The sequence below is a fragment of the Wasmannia auropunctata genome, unplaced genomic scaffold (genome assembly GCF_000956235.1).
Source record: "Wasmannia auropunctata unplaced genomic scaffold, wasmannia.A_1.0 LD336050.1, whole genome shotgun sequence".
NCBI lineage: Eukaryota > Metazoa > Arthropoda > Insecta > Hymenoptera > Formicidae > Wasmannia > Wasmannia auropunctata.
In genome coordinates, this window is record NW_012026840.1 from 1,080,225 (window position 1) to 1,104,278 (window position 24,054).

The 24,054-nt window shown below is 43.6% G+C and overlaps 1 protein-coding gene across 1 annotated transcript in view; it reads left to right on the forward strand.

The window, feature by feature from the left end:
* Positions 1–22,043: 22,043 nt before the first annotated feature.
* Positions 22,044–24,054, forward strand: part of LOC105451562 — a 246,107-nt gene continuing 244,096 nt past the window's right edge. The window contains exon 1 of the mRNA XM_011692085.1: positions 22,044–22,338. The gene's annotated coding sequence lies outside the window, so the exon portion shown is untranslated. The remainder of the gene's footprint in view (positions 22,339–24,054) is intronic.

Below are 24,054 nucleotides of genomic sequence, written 5' to 3' on the forward strand. Positions count from 1 at the left end.
TCTATATTTCTTCTCTTTCTCGTTTCTTGCGCTCGCGCGCGCACATTTCATCCACAAATGTCGGGTGCTTGCACCTGCGAGAACCACCGATTTGAAAACGATCAGGCGCAATGTACGCAACACGTGGCGATATCGTTTCTCGACGTGACATTTGAATATTTATCGAGCGTAATGCTCATCGAATATCTACATCGAAATGCCAGATGAGATTTATGACAAATGGTTAAAATTCATGCACTTCGCCGATTTGCATCTCGTATGTTTTACAATGAATGAATGGGATCTAATCTAACGGCACTTTTCGAGTTTTTAACATATTTTGCTTAAATATATAGTGTTTAAATATTTACACACACACACATGTTTAAATCTTTTACATATATATAAAATAGTTTTAATATATGTATATTTGTCAATTCCTGAAAACTTAATTCACACACAGCAAAAATATAAAATAAAATTTTTCCCACGCAGCGTCAAATTAATTATTTTGTTGCAACGAGGAGTTTCGGCATGGTAAAATGAACGAGATCGTAATTTCGTTTTACGTCGGTGTTAATTTCTGTTACAACGTACAGCATAGTCAAACGACTCTCGTTACGGTCCCTTGTGCCCGTGACATGTTAATTACCCGTAATACCGCCACGATCTTTTCGTGATTATGAACGGCGCAGGATGTTAATATTACAGCGCATTATAATAATGTACATGCATAGACCCGCCTGTCTGCGGAAAGTGTTCACAAAAGCGACTTCGCGTCTGTGACGTATATATCAACACGTCTGACAGCTGTTTCGGCTGTTTAGTGAAATTAAATAGATGATTATCGAAATATCATTCTAACATTTTGCGTTGCACGTTTATGTCGCTAAATTTAAAAGAATTTTATGATTTTGGGAAGAAGCTTCTCTATAAAAACTATATCTTTTACTGGATTAGTATAAATTACGTTAAAAATCTTACGAGATCGCAAATTGGTGACTATTTAAGCGAGTTATATTTGAACGGAACGTTTCATCAGATTAAAACTTTAATTTCCGAATCGCTGATATGAAAGATCTTCTGTGTGTATTTAAGGGCAACCGAGAATCGCGCCACGGTCGTGAATCGTGAACTTCTCCTTAATTTGCATCCTCCATTTCTCTGGGTTTATTCAGGAGAACTCTCGAAAGGCGTCACATCTCGTGTTACTTGGCTGGCGGTAGTAAAGCTGGTCATAGACGGTGTTGCCCGCTCATCAGATTTCCCAGTGGAAAAAGAAATTCAAGGTGAAATTTCTTGAAAACGTCTAGACCGTGACGCTCGTTTTAGCATCTCTCCAGATGGTCGGACGTTACTTCTCGGTCGGTTATGTTTCCCCGTGTCTCTCAGCGAGACACGAAGTTGTAAGATTGTTGGATGAAGGGGAGAAAGACAGAGAGATTGTGCGGGGGGGGGGGGATGGCGACGGCGGCGAGTGGCGGCGACGGCGACGGTAGTGGCGGGCGGCGGATGAGATGGTCGAGGGTCGCGAGAAATGACTTTTCGTCCCCCGAGGATATCTCCGCTCCCGGAAATATGGATATAGGCAATTAAAATTACGTGACAGCGGAACGGCGGCGGCGGCGGCGACGACGGAGGAGGGTGGAGACGAAGGAGGGGGTGCGACGAGGGACGGACGAGGGATGCAACGCTACGAGGGAAAACGAAGGGAGTAATGATGGGGCGACGATCCCCTCCACTTCGAACCCACTTTACGTCCGTCTGCGCGCAGAACGGCGGAAGCGCATGATGGAGAGCGAAAAGGAGTCGCGGAAGGATTTATCGTCCTGGCGCACGAGGTGCGCCGGTGTGACCTAGAATTATTGCACTAGCAGAGTGTCGTCGTTGCCGACAACGAGGACGATGGCAACGACGACGACGACGACGACGACAAGGATGAGGACGAGATCGGACTCGACGATCGGCTCGATCCCGTAGAGACAATCCGTTATTTTCCGATGGCGAGTGCGCCGTTGTCGTTTTTTGATACGTCACGTTTCGCCCATAGTCGCCAGCTGCTCCGTAACAAAGTTTCTCCACCACTTGCGGAAAATTGTTTCTCCGGATATTGCTCGTGCCGTTTTGAACAATCTTTAATCTACATTATGAGGTGTGTCTCGCATTAACAGATAATGGGTACCGACATTTTTAATTAAGTATCTCGGGATGTGCGACGCGATTGAGACGACAATTGGAAATTTATAACAGCGGGAAGAACGCAGTTGTATATTTTAGAATTTGCTTTCCCCTTTACATTATCGTTGATCTCAATTCCCCATACAATGTAGCATGAAAGGCGAAAATATTCGCGCCCCGCTTGTTGCTTGTGAAATTGCGTTATCTACGTTGATACGCCCGCTTACGGAACCGGAAAAGACGCGACCTTTGAAAATTCCCGGCGAGGCGCTCCTCAGAAAAGAATTCGGCTGACAAGTGAATTCGTTGAATGCCCCCGGCCGTTGACGCATGGCCGTAATTTCTGTTTGGTGTCCCAGTCAATGTCCCCGCTCGTCGGGAGAGCAGCGCGAGGCGCCGAGGCAACGTGAACTTTGAAAGCTGTCGAAAAGTTTCCCCGGGATTTCCTATACGGATGCCCCGTTCCGCGAACTGCGACAGCTCTCGCAGTCGCGGATCGAAATGGAAAGAGACTCCGCTTTGTTGAGAATCTGATGCAGACAGCAGTCACTCCGCCCGCGCAGCCCGGATGGAAAACTCTTGAGCTCGGAGTCCGCGGAGCGCGAGTTGCTGACTCTAGCGATCGCGCGCGCGAGCATAAACGATACTTAGCTTCGTTTCGAGTATCAGACACTCCGAAGTTGTCAACTTCGCCTCACGCGTCGATAAGTCGAAAGATGGAATTCAAGTGCGTGATACACATCGCGAATTGCGCGTGACGGCGATACAAAGGTGGATTTCCAGAGGTGTATTTTTATGCTGAATCGCGCTATATTCAGCATATATATAAGAGTTGCGCGAGAGGAATCGCGGCGTCCTATCGATTCTATAACATATTCCTCGAGGTCAGCCACGTCGAGATGTTCCTTGTACATGGCAGTACAGCCGATGTTTATTGACGCGTTCCGCGTTCTTACGACGTCGTTAACGATAACTCCTTCCCTCGTGCCGGGGCTATCCACCATTTTACCGTGCCATAGACGCGGTTATTGTATTATTATGGGCCTCCTTGAATGGCTCATTGCCCGGCTGTATCGCTCATATCGTCTTATTTTATCGTTCTTTTTTTTTATCTTACAGCGAACAATTTGTTGATACGAGGTGTCTCGAACCGCGGAACAGAGAAACGCGTCGCATCTCTGAATTCCGGATGTGGCGTCCCCCGATTGGTTAACGAGGTATGGGACATGCTTGCGGGATCATTAACATATTGATCGACAAAATCTGTACGCGTGTATGTGTGTGTGCGCGCGCGCGCGCGCGGGCGGAAATGAAGTTATCGCGAAAGTTTGCGACAATTTTGAAACAGCGGGGATTTTTTTTTGCTCTCCGGGTACGGTAATTGAGAGGTGGCAGGCAAATTGGCTCGATAGCCGCTAGCGCCAGATTATCACGCGACTGGTCTGCCTCGACGCAACATTTTAAAGCGGATATGCCCGAGTTTTGCGCATGATTTGATCGCGACCGTCGCGACGTGTGACGCATCGCGTTTCTTGCGTCGAATTCTTTGTAAATCTAATAACAGTTTTCCATATCAAATGTCGATTTTATTCAGTTTGCATCTACGTTAACATCGCGATCGCGCAGTAAAAGCGGACTGTTCCTGTTGATTTTAATTTGACGTTAGATTTAGATTTCGCGTTAAACGACACGATAATAATCACGAAGTTTTTCGTGCCGCACGTATATTATAGATGAGGATCTCTATTATGAAGATTCCCAAACGCATTTTATGCCCTTCGTCTGCGGCGTCTCAACGACAACGTAATTCCGTTCCTCGGAGAAAGCTTTGATGGCGCTGATCCGGCGTATTGATTCCTCCACCAGCTTGGTTAAAGGTTACATCGACGACGGAAATTTCGATGGATTTCTGATCCACGCTCGTAAAGGTTTATTGAGACTCCGAGGGCCGATAACGGATGAAAAGGAAGAAAGAGAACTCGGTTCTCTGTTCTTTTTTTTTCTTTCTTAAGTTCGTGCAGCACGCGACGCGGTGTGGGGGATCCGTCATCTTTATTCGCGTCCCTCTTCGCTACTTCCTCGTCGTCGTCCCATATTACTTTTTCGTCAAGCTCAATCTACGAATCTCATTCCGCCCCGTCGACGTTTTTGCCGCACATGTAGAAATCAGGATTTTGAACTTTATCACTCGTGATCTCATCTTATGGCCGTCCATACGGTCTCCTTATGATCGCCTTAAGGCCGCAACACGAGAAGGATGATAGAACTGAATAGGATAGGATGTAATATTTCAAGCAAACATTACGTTATCGACGACATCAATATATATCCGCGATTAGAGTTTGGAATCTTCAGGTGTTCTCATTCTCTCATGCAGTTTTGTCTCTATGATTACTGAATTATTATTCACGGCCGAATAACAATCGGCGAGCGATATTCGTGCATCTTGAATGAAAACGTTTCTCAAGGAAATAATTACTGTGGCTTTCATAATCACGTCTAAAATCGCAATCGATTAAGGTATAACTATAAAGTTCGTGGATTTCTCGTTAATATTATGAAGTCAAATTTGCTAGCTACTATAGATATTTTCTACTGTACTTCTACTCGCGCGGACGTTATCTTGGACGTTAGAAATTTCAATGAAACGTCAAGTCCACTTCCAATTGTATCCACTGAAATTGCCAAGGGGGTGTACGGCGAAGAAAACAGCGATAACAGCGAAGGAATGAAAGGCGCGGGCAGGTCGCGAAAAGAGATAAATCTCGAAACGGAAAATCGAACGCTTTGCGTTCCTGTCTTTCTAATTAACTCTATTCTGCAACAAAAACAGCTTCATTAGGAGAGAACAATGCAATTAAGGGCTTCCCCAGGAGGATAAATGCGGATCAACGGCAGGGCGGGTGGATGAGACGCGGCCTCTCGTCTGAGAGGCATCCGTCGTTCCTCCGTTATCGATCAGCAGCAAGAAAGGGGTGAACACCCCGTCGAGAGTGCTGGCATCCCCCTCGCCGATGAATATTCCGCATAAACAATCTGATTCGACGAATTTCACAGACGGCGTCTCAACCCTCACTCACGTCTCCCCCGCCCTCCCCCTCCCCCTCCCCCCCTTTTGCGTCTCCGGTTACTTACCTTTCAGTTATTTTCTTTTTATTTCCTCGTCGCTGAATCATTCAATCAAGCCGATTTCTTCGAAACAGAAGGACGTAAAAAAAAACACGCTTAAAAGAGTATATAAGTTATTTGATTCTTTTTCTAAATAAGATTTTTGAGTCATAAATATATTAGAAATACCTTTAATCAATATTATTATTTATACATTCTTCATATTTTTATGTTAAATTCTTATTGGAAAATACAAATAATGTGATTCAAGCAATTGTTAATCCAAAGTGGGAAAGTGTATAATATGCATATATATAATATTTTGTTTTTATTCTTTTGAATCTGAATGAAAAAAAGATTGCTATTATAATTTTATTGTAATTTCTCTGCAATTTTGTCATACAAAAATAACATTGTACAAATAAACGTCTTTCTGATCAGCGTCGTGTGTTAGAAAGCAGCAAAAAAAAAACAGAAAACAGAAAGGACCAAAGTGCTTCCGCTATTGTACTCTCTTTCCTATTGAACGTACACGAAAAAGTTCTGCCAGCCAGTGAAGTTAAATAAATGCTGTGCGAAACTACGATCGGACGTCGTCTCGCGTCGAAACGCGCGAACGTTTCGGCAAATGCCGACGATCAGGCGGTAATAACGGCGCCGGCATAAATAATACAGCAGCCGAGAAGATCCGGAAAAGAAAAAAAGGAAAAAAGTCGATCGAAGTCGGACTGCGTGGCTACTTCTTCCCGTAACTACCACTGTACTCGGTACGTTTCGGCGGGGGGGAAAGAGAGAGGGATGCTTTTTCCGGTGATCTGCTCGGCCGTCGTTGCCGCTTCGTTCGTCGGTCGGCGGAAAAGCGATAATAACGAAAAGTTCGCCGTACAGCGGAGGCTCGCCTTCGCGTCGACCTACGGTTGGGGGGAAGGGAACGGGAGCGGTCCGGCGCGGCGGTCGGTGGACCGGCAAGGCGTCGGCGGGGGCGCTTCGGAAAGCACAGTGGAGCGTGGAAAACAGTTGAGGGAACAGAAGAACGGAAAACAGTTGCGAAACTGCTGCAATTCTTCCAAACTGCCGCCCAACCAAGCGCCATCGCCGCGCCACTCGCGCGCGCGCGACTGCCATCGGCTTCTCTCCCTCGCCAGTCCTCCGGGGGGAGGGAAGGGGGGGGGGAGATATCACGGGGCTGAATCCTGGTCGCAATGCTCTTCTCCTCTTCCTGCGCCCTGTGCACCCGGCGGGCTCTATCATCTGCTAATAGCGAAATAAAATCGGGGATACGAAACGAAATTCGCCGCGGCATCGAGGATACGGAAGTGAGCGCGCGCGTATCCTCCTCTCCCTGGTATAGATACACGCGGAGCGGCAATAGATGCGTCGCGGGGCCCCTCTTTCGGCCGGATCCTCGAAAACTTCGAGCATCGCATTATGCCGAAGTACCTACCAGTCGTGGCGGAGCTCTGATGCCGGGTGGTTACTGCTGCATCGGGAATTTTGGCAGAGCCCAGAAGACATTCGTCGATTCGCCGTGTCGTCGGCGGGTGTGTTCCCGCGGCTTTGTCAGCTGCTAACGGTATTCAGCTTTGCTATGTGCGGCTTTAATTAAATTTGTGAGATGCGAAGAGAGTATTATCCCGTTGCCCCGGAGAGCCCGCGCGACGCTTCGAACGAGAAGAACGGGGGCTTCTTTTCCGGATACACCGCCATTTATTAATTCTGACTTGAGGTTTTATGGCGCTCGAAGTAAAGTTTCTTAAAGCGGCTCTCGCGGAGATGTTCGGAGAGAGCTATTCATTCATGCGATAAGAAACGCTATCGGGCGCACTGACGTTTTCTCTACGGCACGTTATTGCTTTTAAGTCAACGCGGAGGATAACTCCGCCGCGCCGCCGCGACACGGGCTTACTTCGCCTGTTTTGTATTCCAGCCCTTCCTTATCTCGTTTTGAGAAAGTCTTCGGGGCCAGTGGCACGTATGAGAGAATTCAATGTCCAAAGTTCGGGCGTGAACGCGATACTTATTGTCACGAATAACCACACTTTCATGTCCGTATATTGGGACATTTTGCGCGTTGCTTTCGCGTTATACAATACGTTTTACCTGTTGTATTTCACAGAAAGTAATATTAAAGCGGATTTTAGATCTATAAACCTATTAAATGATAATTCTAATGATTTTCAATAATAGATGATTTCTGTTGTAAAAGCAGACTAGAAAATATTATGTCATCTAATCGTACGAGGTATATTTTTTTTTTTGCTAATATTATAGAATCCACGATGATTTGAATTTGTGGTAATTAGAATCGTAAATAATAAATAACGGATAAAAATAACGGATTTATTTTGTTTACGATATTTTAAATAAATCATTTCCAAAGAAGATTCTCAATACAATCAATCATTTTTTATATTATAGCATAATATTATATAAATAATATTTGACATTATTTTAAGATAAATAAATGGAGTGTTAGAGGGGATAATAATGAACGTTATCAGACAGTAATCAGTAAGTTTATCGAAATATCGATCTATGAAATATAGGTCGAGCTAAAGTTAGAGTAAAAAAAGTACATCAAAAATATACGAAGCAATTATTTCGTATTCAAACTCTGGTGCAGACATGAAATACGACAGAATATAATATGACATAAGATATTATAAATTGAGCAGTTAGCACAGTTACGAATTAAATGGGGATGCTTGTTTTACTGCTTAGCGAATATATCGAAGTTCACGGTTCACAAGTGAGTTGCTTCGGGCACTAAAGTACCGGAATATCGTGCCACCTGCTCCTACCTGATCCTACGGGGACCAATGGGACTTGAAACATACCGACTGGACACGGAAAAGGAATGGGGATTCGGGGAAAAGGGAAGAGAGAGATTCGACGGCAGGAGGAAAACACCCGTATAAATCAAGTTACGGTGCTTTACCTTTCTCTTATTAGGATGAGCATTCTAACCGCTGGAACTCGATCGTCTACTTCTGTTTCCCGCAGTATTCTTGCACATTTCGAATAAAATCAGGTCCGCTGCCCGTTTTCTGAGAATAACCCGCGCGCAAATCTATCTAATTTCGGGCTCTTAATGACGTTTCAGGAAATTTAGCGCGTCACGATTGTCGATAGATCGACACGTGGCGTCCGTGGAAGCAGCTGCGGCTCAATGTTACGTTGCCGGATTATTGGGATGAAGCAATCAGTGCGGTCACCCAATATGCACACTTCCATAGTGTGTATTTGGCGTATCAAATTGTGATAATCCATATTATAATTTAGCTGCTAATCAATTCAAAATTTAATCGGGCGTGAAAACACAGATTATTTGAATGACTTATGCACTTAAATGATATACATGGTATACGCGTTTCATGCATTTGGGATACTTCAGCATTTTCCGACGTGCATTATACGATGAGAAATCAAATGATTACAACGCCTATCGAGAAAATTTGTCGAGTCAATATCACAGGGGGGAGGGGGGGGATCATCGACGCTGCATATTCTGTCGTTTTGCAGGATTACGAATCTGCATCGCTTTGCGAATAAAAAGCAAACGCTATACGGCGAAATAGAAAATCGTGATTCTCCGATACATCCTGTTGTAGCCGGAACGCGAAAAGAACTCTCTTATGACGCGTACGTGCACGTGAGTCGAAAACACATCGGTTCGCTGCCGATATCAGAACTGCGCGTGCGAACGCACGTGCAGGCTACACGATGTAGTCCAGTAAATTTTCGCTCGACAGCTCCGAAAAAAAAAGTTATCTCTAACTGCGAAATCATTTTGAAATGTTCTCTCTATCTAAAAGCGTATCCGCGTTCTCGACAGAGATCGCCACACATTTTCGCTGAAACGTAACATTCTTAATGGCTCTCGTATATTACTGCTTCGCAACAGTAACAGTTTAATGTATATATACTTAACAAAAATGTAACCGAAAGGAAAGAGGAAAAAGGGTGGGTGGAGAAAGCGGAACGGTTTTACGGATTGAAAATGATTAAACGTGCGACAATTTTGCGTTAATTACACTGCAGAGGCGGAATTATTTGTTTTAGCTTTTAAGTCCCCAGGCAGTTACCGGATGCTCGAAATTGTCTCAGGAGCTATTTATTTATTCCTCTCCTTGAACAATGCCGCGGCCCTCCGATGGGAATCGTTCGAGGGTAGAAATCGACGTGCTCCTCTGATTACGACCGAGTTTCTTCTCTCTTCGGCTTCCGCTGTCTATTCTCGACTCCATCTCTCTGTCTTTCTCCCTCTCTTTCCCTCTTTCTTCTCCATTATCCTCCTCTCTGTCGGCTCTGGTGTGGCTCCTATCACGCCCATCCGTTCCGCGATTACACACTTCTCTTTCAGTGGCAACGTTTCATTTCGATTTTCCGGGAGTTTTCTGCTAGGTGTCAAATGTTCAGCTATTGGATCGTACGAACGTTCTTCCCGCTGACTCCTTCCTCCCCCCCTCTCTTCCCCCTCCCCCGCGGCCGTCGCGGAAGCAGCTTCGCTCGATTTCTCTCGCCAAGAAAATTCGCGTCGACCGCACGCTGATAGCGTGTTCGTGACCCCGCGCGAAGCGCTGCCGCTGTGTTCCACGGTCGACAGATTGTCAGACTGCAGCAGCACAGCGCGGAGAAAGTCCGAAATTGTGCGCTACAACGTCGCGAAATTGCTCGCACGTCACGGATGCTGCGTACACTATCTCTCCCGGTGTGTACCTATATGTGAAATCGATCAAGAGGAATCGGATTTGATTGCGCATTGCAGTAGCGATCATCTAGAAAGTTCACCTCGGTATATCGTTGTTTCCTGGACTTAATATATACGGGGAATATCAGAGGCGAAGCAATGCGATGCAGGTGCTTTCCTCTCCGTATAGTTGATGTATTTCTATGCAAATACCGTTGCGCGAGTTGAGGAAGTATCTTCTCGCTTCTTTTCCTAAGTAACCGTGTGGATAATAAGGCGTATCCGTGCAAAGTTGAAGCGAACTGGGTAGAGTGCAATGCAATTACGGGACTGCTATGGCGCGACTGGCTTCATCTACTCTTATTTCCCTCCCGGATGATTCACGGCGCGTAACTTGGGAGCAGCAGGTGAGAGCTCCTTCAAGCGGCGAAAAACTATCTTCGCGAATTTTCAACCGATGGAATTATATTTTTGACGATATATATATATATATATATATATAGTTGCGTTCGAGAACGCAATCGGCGTGAAGACGGGAAGCGGAGCCGCCAAATGTGCACCGATTTCAGTTAAGAATTCCGAACTTCTTGGGAGAAAATTTTCAAGTAGCGTAGAAGAAACGTGATAACGAAACGCGATAGTGACTTTCGTCGTTGTATTCCAATTATTTTTATACTACGTAAGCAGAATTGAGCCAGCGGGTCTTTCTCGTTAAGAATCAATGCAGAGAAGATATCGCACATAATAAGCAATAAAGCAATTTTACAATAGATTCAATAACAAATAATCTTAGAAGTCGTATTTATATATTTTATATATTTTGCATGGCAATTAATTACACAATAGTTTAAATCTAATTAAATATACATGCGTGTATTAGTGGTGTAAACAAATTAATAGAGTCAATAGTCAAATATATATATTAATAGAATACATAATTTATTACAGTAATAGCTAAGTGCGAAAAATAAAACTTATAATTTACTATAATAACGTCGCGATATTTTTATTACATACGTATTTATACAATTAATATATTGTCTCTGTAGCGAATATACATAATGTCGATCTGAATTTAAATTCAAAATCTGCCTTGGTAGAAGGAACTGAATAATGCGGGGTGAACTTCAATTATTGGAAATGAGAGAGTATGCCCGTTGAGCCAAACTTACATCACACCGCTTACGTGTGCCATTGTCGCAACTCCGGGGTCCCGGTTGTACACTTATATTTTTACTTAGTCGCATGGCGTGCCCTTAGAACTTTTAGATATCCCCATATCGTAACTTCCCACAATCTAAACAACATTCGTGGCCAAAATTACTTTTCATTTTATCCGCTGTGAAAAGTCTCGCCCTGATGCACGAGATTTTTAGCAGCAACTTTTAGTAAAGCACGGCGCGCGCGCGAGGGCGTATAATGTACGCGCGTGTAGGGCGAGATAGAGAACGACGTTCATCATGCTACTCGCGTAATTAATGTGTAAACCTACTTTAATCCTGGCCGCGGTCAAGCGTCGAGTTCGCGCAGTTGTCCACCGCGTTTCATAGTTAATTCGTCCAACTTTAATCGCCTGTGACACTAACGACTTTCTTATGCACTTACTTCGTGGATACGCCCAGGCGGATGTAAAGTATTACATCGTCGCTCCACATTATGAAAGCTCTTAAGTCCAAAAGAGAGTATGGAATTTTCAGAGAAGATAAAACATGATGAAAGTACGTCCATTTCGCAAAAATTGTAGGGAAGTGTGAATTTCGAGTCGCAACTCGAGTTTCCGTTCCACGACGTATTCTTTGTTGCCCGGATCTTCTCTTTTAAGTAGAATAAAAATAAACATGTTTAAACAAATTTTTGTTTCTACTGCTATCACAGCGAATTATAAAATAAAATTGCTATTTAGTTTGAACAATAACTGAAGGAGAAATGTGTGGATGTATTGAAATTAAAAATAGAATTGATATATAGATGACGAGTGGTGAGATTAATAAAATGAGTTGTGAAGAAATGAACACGAGAGAGAAATAAAAGGGGGGAAAAATGAAAAAAATATCAGATCTACTATACATATAGATATATATATATATATATAGGTATATATATATATATATATATATATATATATATAACTTATGTATATCTGGATATATATTTACATGTGTACAACTAAGTTTTCCAATCTTCCAACTCTAGACGAAACTGAGCTCACGGAATCGAAGCACGCAACATTTCGCATTACATTACACACGGAGCCTATTCTATTTCCTATCTCATGACATATCATATATCCTATCGTATACGCCGGTGACATATCATCCGATAGAATGAGTTTCACAGACCTAAAACAAATGTCGACGGAGATTTATCGCATACTTTGCACCCTCGAATTGTGCCAGAAACATTTTGCTACATTGGTTTTAGCGTTTACAATGACCATCGTTCATTAAATGTAAACATTTGCTTGTGACGTCGAGGCTCGATCTGCTAAAACGTGTTCGGCGACATCAAGCGCGGCCTAGCTAAATGCAATGTGGCTAGTAAATTATTGCGAAATAATATACCTGCCGTGTGTTGCAGGTCATATACATATAATATGGTTGTCAAAAAAACTTATAATTACATACGCGATACTTGACGTTTCATTAATTCGCCATTAATATTCAAATTATGACAGTTATTGTTAATATATCTATTTATTAGGTTATTACCGAGCAAAGCCTTCTTGCCTACAGTTATTGTTATTTGCATAATTAATCATTTGAATAATTCATGCGCAGTCATATCTATTTTGCACAATCTGTTTATTAAAATTTTACAAAATCTATGCACGTGATATATTTAAATGAACCTGGTGAAAGGATAAAATATTTTCTATTGATAACAAATTCTATCTCTCACGAGATTTAGGGTGGTCGCGAAAGTACACGCCTAATCCTATACGGTGATATATCCTCGCGCGCGAACGTTAATCAAACCTTAAGATGAAAAATAAATAGTCTCATGTCCTCATGTATTTTGCATCGCCGTTCGGACCGACATATTAATATCGGGGAACACAGCAGCCACACTTTATCGGTTCCTCTCTCGCGTGAAGAATTCATTTACTCGACCCAAATAAGAGCACGTGCCCCAGACTCCGATAAAACGGTTTTGTGCATAGATAATTAATCCGTGCCAAATTTATTCTCGCGAAGTTGGATCGAATCTGGAAACCGGTTCAATATAATGTAGGTCAAAAGGTCTCGGGTGATAAAATTGGGATACTACGATTGACGTATAGACGCATACGGAGTAACCGTTTTTCTAGATCTGGCCGGCTATCGATTTTCAATCCGTAAAACCGAGTAAACGCTCTAACGCTTCGAAAGACGAGATAACGTACGTCGCCAAATGATCAAGCAGCAACGGTGAGCGAAAACTCGTTCCTGAAATCGTTCCTGAAAACTTGTTCGACATTCTCCTACCCTTCTCCCCTCTCTCTCTCTCTCTCTCTCTCTCTCTCTCTCTCTCTCTCTCTCTCTCCCTCACAGCATTTCGAATGATTACCTAACTGGAGCTCGTAAGAGAGATTGCGCCACTGTATTCGTAGCGATTTACGTCGTTTCATACTCTGCGTTAAACGTTGCGGCCTATTAGATTAAATTTTTTTCCCTAACAGAATTAACAAAGTCGAATTCTCCTGCGGGGCCGCTGAAATTTTTCTTGACTCTTGAAATGCTCCCTTTCTACCGGAATTTTTTTTTCTCCCTTTAAAAGCGCGGTTTATTTTCATCCGCGACGAACAAGTCGCTAAGTAAGTCGCGAAAGTTTACGTTGTATATAGAGTGGGCCCAGAGATAAAATTTTCGAACTTGCGCCCGATTGACAAAGCAGAGACAGCCACGTCGTGAAAGTTCCCGCAGGTGTAAAGAGCCAACGGTAACTTCGAAAGAAAACTTCATCACTATCTACGAATCTCCGAACCTTTCCACGCGGGGGGAAGCGGGAGGGGAAGGAGGGGGAAGAGAAGCTTTGTCACTCGCAGGCTGTGTGTATATCGCTATCTGCATCATCCGTACGGTCCCGGTGCAAGTTTCGAAGACAATAACTGGATCCTCTCGTGTTCCTCTCGAGCACAGGAGATAGAATCATTTGGAAAAGCTCTTGTCGTCGATGTTTCCAGTCGTCTTATTTCGACTTGTACCGGTGCGCGCGCGCGCGCGCTTGACGTCAATATCGAGTACCGAAGCTAGAATTCCTTATCCGGAAATCTTTCAAAACTCCTGAAGAATCCAGGGCAAACGGGAGCGAATAGTTTCGTTGATTTTCAGATACACTTGCGGAAGCGATCTATTATAAACCGTTATTTTACCCCCGTATAGAATCATTTTGAGCCTTATATCATTTCGTTTCTCGCGTGAAAAAAAAAAAAACGATTTCCGTCGTAAAAGCGGAAAGTTAACCGCAACGAGCGTAAACTGTGACGCAACATATAAAAAGCAGCGAAGGGTTAAGTACAGAGTTGCAGGTGGTTAATTAAATAAGGCGAGAAGTGCGGATTTTAGAAAGTTTTAATTAGTTTTCACACTTATGAGAAAGTGTATCCTCTGCTCTCGACGATAATCGAGAATACGAACGCAGCTTCCACGCTATACCTCCACTCGCGCGCGCTCCGGGCTTACGAGCGCAGCGGATCGTAAATAAAAATACTGTAAATTTTGAATGAGCGGCTGTTTTGACAGAGCCAATGAATCCTGTCTGGTCCGGTTCAGCGGAGGCCCAGGCACGAGAAGAGCACAAACTGTTGAAGCAACTCTCATCTTAGATTATACGGAACCCCGCAATTTTCGTTTACAAAGTTTGCCAACGAACGCTAGAGAGCCGCGGCGCGGCGGCGCTCTTTTTGTCCCCCGCGAGACCCTCCGCTGCGCGTCAGCTTAATGTTAAGTGTTTCAGAAGGGGATTTACCCTGCGATGAATAAGAACGCCACTTAATATCAGGCAAGTATATCTGGCGCCTTCATTAAAATGCAAAATTCCCTGCAATTGCCTCTACTCCCGCAACGGCCCGCCCGCAATGGCAGTACACCCCCGTTTCGTCGCCAGCGCGGTGAGCCGACCGTGTGCGCTATATAGGTGTGTGTGTAATAATTTTTTTTTTCGCGCGGGAGGGACGAGTTTATCCGCGAACGAGTAAAGTCATTACCCGTGTATTCCCTTTACTCGCATCCCGCTCTTCCCTGCCCGACATTTTTTCACCTTGTCTAAATACTCGGAGGCAACCCGGGGACGAGGTCGCTCGCGCAGTTTACAGCGCCCGACACGCGAAAGCTTTAGAGGTGCGATCAGAGTGTGAGGGTTTTGCAGGAGGGAGGGGAGTTTTAGATAAGAGAATCGCCCACTTACTGGGAGAAAAATGCACCGGGCTGATTAAAGAGTTTACTCAGGAACGGATTATGAATTTTTTCTCTCGCACCCGCGCGAGCGTCGCAAAAATTCCGTGCAAGTATTAAAACTACGGTATAGTTTCGCGCGTGTATAAGAATATATTTGTGAAGCGATTCGTTTGCCTCTGTACGTGTGTGCGTGCACTTTGCGTAAGAAAGAAGAAATATTAAATAAATGGATTAATAAACGGAGCAAAGTAGGTGTAGCAATTATGTTATAATACACCTAAATCTCGACATTAATTCTCACACATATGTAATCTCTATGTCGGTCGCAAGGATTAAATTACAAAGTTTCGCTATCTTCGTAAGGTACACATTAGTTTACGGCGGATCAAGTTACGTCCCTGCGTTTGCCTCTAAAGATCTTTTAAGACCTCACCCCACCCCCCTCAACCCTCTTCTCGGCGGCGCATTCATTCTCGAACAAAACTTCCAGTCGAAATAGCGAAGAGTGTAACTGACTAAGAGACCAGATAGCCATGTGCAGCAGACGAACTGCGCGCGACCGTCTTAACTGGTCACGAATCTTCTTTATCGTCGAAGTCAGCAACGGACGCCAGCAATAAATGGTGTATATTGTACGTCTCCCCTTTCAACCTAGACCTTCCCGCTTACTCCCTCTCCCCCCCCCCGTGTTCGTCCCTCCCTCTCTAAACTTGCCTCTTGTCCACCGGAATTAACCGACGCCGCGCTGCTAACTTTGGGGATGAATCGGGTACGTGGAGGGCATAAATTAACTTGCATGACGCCGACACGAGTTTAACTAGTTCCCAACACTTTTTACCAGACCGCGTCACGTCGCTTTGGTACACATTGTACTCAGTGTCGAGGTAAAAAAAAAAAAAAATAACTAAAAATAAAAAAGGAAAGAAAGGAGAAAAAGATTGATGTGGCTTTCTCATGGCAACAGTTGCAAAACGTGAACAAGTCGAGGCGCTCTCTGAACGCGGGTGAAATAACCGTGAAAACCGGTTAACATTTAATATTTGTCGCTCGCAAAATCAACTAAACTCTGTTTCATCTAATTCATTGAACTTCACTGTACGTATTAATTAATTTTATTGCGGGTGTTTCAAATTAAATCTATTTGCCGTTCACTTCAGTGCATTAGATTGTAATAGACAAATGATAAAGTGATACGTTACACCGCAATTATGGTGTGAATTAGATTCCGTAATTTTTGCATGCTTGCATTGGTGGGTAATGGAAAGGTCAATTTGTGCGCAAATATCGTTTGACTGCGCAATGGAGAAAGAGGCGTACCAGTCAGTTATAAATTGATATTTTACGCAGTGGACCGATTAAATTAGTGCTGCAGTGATTTGACAAAATTATATGGGCACTCTGATGCTGAATGGTTTACCGCGAAATGAAAAAAAAAAAAGATTCAGAGATAATACTTGGAAAGTGCGTATAGCGTTTCGCATTTAAAAGTTGACTGCAAAAATGGAATTCATGACTTGCTTGCCGCTTTGTTCGAGAGCGTTCGTCTGCTGACAAATTACTTCTGAATACAAACAAAGGAAAATAAAAAAGAATAACGCGGTCGCGATTAGGTATAACGAATAACAGTTTATCAACCGTTAGTCAAAGAGATGAATTGCTTTCAAAAGGAAAAATTGGATGGGACCCACTGCACGAGCTCGTTCTCCCGCATGGAAGAAACGAACGTCAGAAATCGATGGCGGAATCACAATTCGAATTGCGAACCAAAAGAAATGAAATTTTTACGGTACCACAGAGGCGTATAATTACATTTGGCTTGAAGGAATTGTTTCGAAATCCTTTGAAAGTTGTGATACTACTAACCGAGGAAAATGGAGTGAATATTATCTCGCGGCGCTCTTCGCGCGGCTTGCCGGGACGAGGATGGAATATAGATTTAAATCGATATTTGAGGAACACCGAGGCCACGTCCACGTTAATTCAACGACAGACATAACTGCTCGCCTTAAAATTTACGTTGGTTGGCTCGAGGCAACGCTCACAAATCCACGAAATAGCATGATAAACTTGGGAGTTTCGACAACTGAAATTCCGTGTAAGACACGCCCGATCACGAATTCATTTCGCCGTGAGTTGATCCAGCTGGCACAGTTTCAGCCTACAAATTCGTGGATGCAGTGCGCGACGAGCGACGCCGCCCCGCAGTTTGCGCGCCTCGCCTTCTACATAAGCTAAGTACGGAAAACATATCAATTTACTAATGCCGCACATTAATTGAGGCTCCGGTAACCGTCGCGTAAGTAAGTTACACCCTTCTTCGTGGCCCGAATTATTCAGCCGAGTGCAACCGCGTTTCCACATCACCGTCCTACTTTCGAAACTTCGCACTTTAGCAACTTAATCGTCGTACCGGCGCGGCGCAACCGATTCGCAAAAGAGCGAAAAGAGCATCCTGGAAAAACCGCAAAGTGTCCGAATAAAATTCTGATGGGGAGACTCCGCGGCTGGAAAAGCCGGGCGGAGTCTCGCTTCGGAGTTCGTCGCACGGAACGGTAATTTCTCACGATCTCTCCTCCGTTTCCTACGCGTTTTGATTCGTAAATTAGGAGCGATCGTCCAGTCGCGGAATGGACCGTCCTGTTACTCCGAGGACGGTGATCCCTCCTGACCCGGGGAATTCTATATGCTCTGAGTACACGGCTGCGAAACCGTGCGGTGGGGTTGCGCCGAACACACGTTAACACACAGCTATTAAACACAGTTCCATTACATGCAGATCGTTCCATTTGTTACGGAGCGTTGCGGAGCGGCATCCCTGTACTTTTGGCGAGCGCTGCCAACGGAGTTTCGTGAATTCCATCAAGACACGTAATGGCTCTCCCGACAATGACGCAGGGATCGGTAATAATGCGTAGTTAGATGCACGAGAAGGAGGCTCGTTCAGTTGTAATTTTGAAGTATAAAACAGCACTTCATGTACTTTGTTTTTATAAGAACATCTATACGGAAAGAACGATTTTGTTGAAAGGTAAAAATTGTAAATAACAATTTTGCTGAATGCAGATCTGAGAATTAATTCTTGTTGAATCATCAAAAAATTTTGTTGGAATGTTAAAAATGACAAGCATTGCTATGAAACGTTTTGATATTCTAGCAATTATTTTGACTTTTCAACAAAATTATTCCGATTATTGAACAAAAATTATTTTCAGATCTGGATTGAGTAAAATTGTTCTTCCTGTGTAATTTTCTTTTTTGCGTAAATGTACAGAAGTTTGAGAACAATCTTGAATGTTACATTCTTTTCCATGTCACTCTTTTTCCGTTCAAAAATGTTATTTTATACAGCAAATACTTAAGTGCTGCCCCGTACGAAAACAACGATTATAGCGGAGAAGACAATTTATCACCGGTAACGAGCGTAATTAACGATATCTAACGACAATTAGAGAATCTCTCATTAGTGCAAGCTCTTGGGGGAAACCCTTTTTATCCCAAACAATTACGGGTCTGTCCGATAAACCAGTTGGCGGCGGGCGTCTCGCCGACTCGCGCAGATTTTAATTCCGTCGAGAGCCGTTCGTTTCGGCCGTTCGTCGAACTTACAGTCGGGCGAACGTGTCGCGGGCCGCTGCCGCCTCGTTATCACCGAGAGGAAAATATGTAGGGAGAAGCACGGATGCACACCGTGACGTGGCTGTGATTGCCTCGCTGGCGTCGTGTCTCCGTGCGACTGATGGAATTTGTGAAACTACGAGTGCGCACTGGTCGCCGACCTTTCTGTTGATTTCGGAGTAATGCCGACTGCGCAACACTATTTGCCTCATATCAACGAGAGACGTGCGCCAGAAATGCACGTGTATACTGAAATTGAGATATTACCAGGCGAAGTCACCGAGCAAGCACCGAGATTCGCGTTTTATTTTCGTACAGAGAATCCGGGACTCTATGGATATTACTGATAATGACAAGTTATTCTTTAAAAGAAACAATATGCAACACAAACATTCCAGTGTGCTCTTCGTTATTTATCTCAGTGCAGGCTAAAGAGAAATAGAAATTCCTTTTTTATTCTTCAATTTTTACGCATAACGCAAACCGACGAATACTCTGTATTAATTCGTATGTACTGAAGCATATTTACTGATGCAGCTGAAAGCAGCCTTTTGTTTAACAACACTCCGTACTTTTGCTCCGTTTCTATATATACATATTATATTATTCTATAAAAGTGAAATGTCGCGATAACGCCACGGGAGCAATCCAACAATCATGCCGACAACCGGGAGGGGGATTCACGCTTTCGCTAACAACCGGCGTTGCGTTCATTCGCGATAACTTTGTCGATTATCCCGATGCACAGTTGACAAAGCGGGAAATTAAAGCTCGCCGGATGCCATGCAGGTATGTAGGGATCCTGAGTGGATCCCAGCGGAAATTTGCTGCGTCATGCTACATATTTATGGAAATTTAATGTGTTACACATTTAGCGCGCGCGCGCGCGTGTGTGTGTGTGTGTGTGTGAGCGCGCGCGCTCGCTGGACTACCGCAACCGCTTTGACCACTGCGACTATCACTCGAACGAGCGGCCCCGCAATTCATCCGTCGGCCAACAACTCGCAACACGTTCGTCCGCGATAAGTTCGACGATTGCTCGGGAGTACGTTGGTTCCCGAGGAAATTAAAACTTGGCCAATTCAACTGCCCGGTTCGGACAGTTGGCTTTATTAACCGTCGGCCGCACGGAGAGAAAGAAAGCCGCCAGAGGAGGCGAGGCTAATGAGAGGGTACAGCGATACCGAGCGAAGCGGAATAAAACCACCCTCGTCGAAATATGACGAGCGCGCGCCGCTTTCTCTCTCTCTCTCTCTCTCTTTCTTCTCCCTAGGGTAATCTTAATTCTCAAACTGTTGCCTCTCCTTCGACGCGACGATGCGCATGCAGCGCGCCGAGTTTTGATCAACGTCCGACGCGGATAGATGAAAAATTCATCGCCGCAACGCGCAACTCACCCTCGGGGCACTTTATTAGAATACCTGTTTGCCAGAACTTGCAAACCGCAGTCACGCTCAATTTGTTAGCCTTAACGAACTGATTTCTCATGTCGGTCATATACCCTCGCGCGGCCATTATCAATGATTTTTTTCTTCATTTCGTTCGCTCCTCTTTTTAAAAGTGCATTGAAACAGACTCGCGTATCGTAAACGTCCAACAAATATATTCTTGAATATTTTGCTTCTTCTGAAGAAGCTTCTTCTGAGAGTTTTGGAACGTTGAGCATTTTAGATTTTTAGATTGTCATATTGTTAATATTATTGTTTAAGCGTTTGATTAGATTGTGCCTTTGACACGCAGCTTCGAAATATTAGTACATAAATAAATATATATATATGAGAGAAAATCAGAGAGAAGAGAGAGAGAGAAAGCCGGAGAGAAACGCATTTGAATGTAGGAGCAACAAAATTTAACGCGCGTCAGATATTTATCCTCGTAAACAAAATTATTCAGAGCTAACACAATGTCGCGATGGTACTTGACAATGAATTAAAAATCGTATAGGAGCTATTGTCCCGTTATTTTCATCGCGTATTAGCGAGCTGTAAATTCTCGTAAATATTTCAGTGGTCAATAACCGTTCAACTGCCGCGAAATTGTGTCGAATAAACGGACGGTCCGCAATCGTTTCGCATTGATTTACTTTGGCGATATTATCAATTACAGTCCGACAGTATGCGCCTCTGATTTGGTTAATCATTATGTACATAATTCAGTCACCGTATTCTGTACATAAGCCAGCAAATATTGGCCAAGACCCCCCCTTTGAAGTTTTATGCTTTAACATATTAAATACTGAAATCAGGCGATACAGCAAGTAAATACGTATTCTGTTTTCTTAGCGAATGATAAAATTTCCGCTAAATCTCTCTCTTGCGAGTAAATTATTCATTTATCTTAAGGATAACAAAAATCATAGACTATTTCTTATGTTTCAAAAAAATTATTATTCTAAAAATTCTTTATATGTTATTTTAATTATTTTTTTTAGGGACGCGAGATCTTGAAATTTACGCGTTAGGATTATTACAAAGGGAATCAAAGTTGTATCATAGACATTACATTGAAAATCTCGAATCAAAACTGTTTTCGTACACGGAAGGCACGATTTTGTTGAAAGGTCTAAAAATTTTGCTAAATACAGATCTGAAAATAATTCTTGTTCTATTATCAAAATAATTTGGTGGAAAGTTAAAAATTATAAGCATTGCTATAAAACGTTTTTGATATTCTAGCAATCGTTGTGATTTTCCAACAAAATTATTTTGATTGTTCAACAAAAATTATTATCAGATCTGAATCCAACAAAATTGTTCTTTCCGTGTCACAACATCTACAAATTGGAACGTTTGGAGAAATGACTGCTTTATACGCAAATAAAAAAAAAATAAAAGAATCTCTGCCGTTCATAATTAGTCGGGAGCGCAAGACGAGGAGAGGAACTCTCGATGTCCCACACGAGGACGCCAGGACCGTGCTTACGCTGATGCGAATTAGGATAGGACGCAGCCCGCGGAAAAGCACAAGCGCTTGCGCTAAAAGCCACGGCCCGGCGGGGGGGTTGAAAGAGGGTAAGAGCTCGCGCGCGCTGCTGTAGGTAGGGAGAGGGTTCGCGTTGGGAAGCTTCTGCGGGAAACGGAGAATCTGCGAGTGTCAGTGCAATTCGCGACGCGATGCCCTTCGCTCCCCCGGTCCGTGCTTGAGGGGTGGTGAGATCTCGAGGGCTCGCCGACTACTCCCGTCGTGTCGTGTCGTGTCGTGTCGTCGTCGTCGAGAGCGACGACGGGGGAGACTGGCCATCTGTGCGCGACAAGTTCCAAGGAAATCAAAGCCTCCTTTCATGTAAAGCTGCGGGCGGTCGTCCGATCCGGAGTAGTCGTGACGACGAGCATAATAATCGCGTGATCAATTTCGTCGTCTTCCCATGGGAAATGACGGAGAGATGTGTTAGATGTGAGTGAGACACAATTGGCGGGATTAAATCTTACGCTTGCGCTCCGTCGAAATGAATCCGTCGCGCAATCCGACGATTTTCGTCGCCGGTCGATGAAGATTGTCAACCGGTTATCAATTATTTGCGATAATCGTTGCGGAGATCGATGCCGCGGATACGTATACGTGGCCGCGCGAATTCTCGTCGATACGTCGTCGCGTCGGTGGTTTCTATACGCGCGAGATTGAAAATTATGCAAACATAATTTCCGACACCGTGCAATCCGCGCCAAAGAAACGCCGGCGTGGCGACGTCCGATCGTGCGTACGCCATTATCGGAAAACAGCGGCGAGGTGCTCGAAGTAAATTTAAGATACGACGCATCTCTCTCTCTCCCTTCCGCAACCCTGTGCCTCACCCCATGTCATACCTACCTACGAGCCTCTCAACCAACTCTCTTCCGCTCCCTTTCGTTTTCTGTTCGCCAACTTCTCGCGTAACTTCCCGCTTAAATTGCGTTAGAAACTCGATTTGCGACGTGCGATAATAATGATTGAAAAGTTTGGCAACAGTTATCGATTAAATTTAAAATGCAGTGTTTTGAAAGCTTTTATCAGCTACTCTTTCTCTAATGTGTTTTTCTATTCTCAGTTTTTACGATTGAAATATCAGTATCATGAAATTAATAAAAAAAAAAATAATACAAGACAATTAGATATTAATAATATTTGACTTCTAATATTAATAATTATGAAAACGTTAAACTGAGAAATAAAATATTGTCGCGAAATAACACAAGCGTTGGTCTTTTATATGCCACGTGACGGAATTTTGTCGACTCCAATGGTCTCCGCCTCGCATCCCGCGCGTCTCGCAGTTTCAATGGAAGTTACTGGCCAAATTGCATTCAGGACTCGATTCCATGGGGATAATAATAATGATCGGAAGCTCTTACAGCAATTATAAACGCGGGAACTTAGCGCGGGCGAAAGTTCGTTGCCCGCGTTCGCGTTATCAGAATTCCGATCTTGGGAACAAACGAGGAGCGACAATTAAATATGTCCGCCCCCGCCTTAATCCAACTCGTATTCGTTCGCAAATCGATATTTAATTACACATCTGGAAATATTATTGTTAAAAATTCGATTTAATTGAAGAACGCTCTTAAATAACCTTCGCATCCAAACCCAATAAAGTTTTTTGTGTCAAATTTTCACAAAAACGTAAATCAATTTTGTATATATAAAGTAAACGCTGCAAAAAAAATAATTAATAAATAACGATGAACTCGAGACTAATGAGGGAATTAAATCGATATTTCAAAATCGAATACGTATCGTGTCATAATCCTGATATAATTACGCAAGACTGGAAACGTGCTGTTCACGATTGGAAGTATTGGCTCGCAGTGAACAACTTTGAGAGAAGCAAAAGGATCATTAAAAACGCATAATGGATAGATAGTAATTGATAAAATATTAGCAGTATTCAGTGTAAACGTACATACATATAACAAGAACGTGATTAATTAATCAACGGGGCCACGCACGAGGGCTTCCCCGTCGGCATTGACGAACGGCGTACGAATTGGACAAAATTTAACGGTGAGTATCTATGCATACGTAAGATACTTTTTACGTTCCACTCTTTGAAATTCAAATTGCTCGTATGCTATTGTAACATCGAAATTATTGTAATTTCGAGCTAACGAATTATATTTTGTTGGACGATTACTA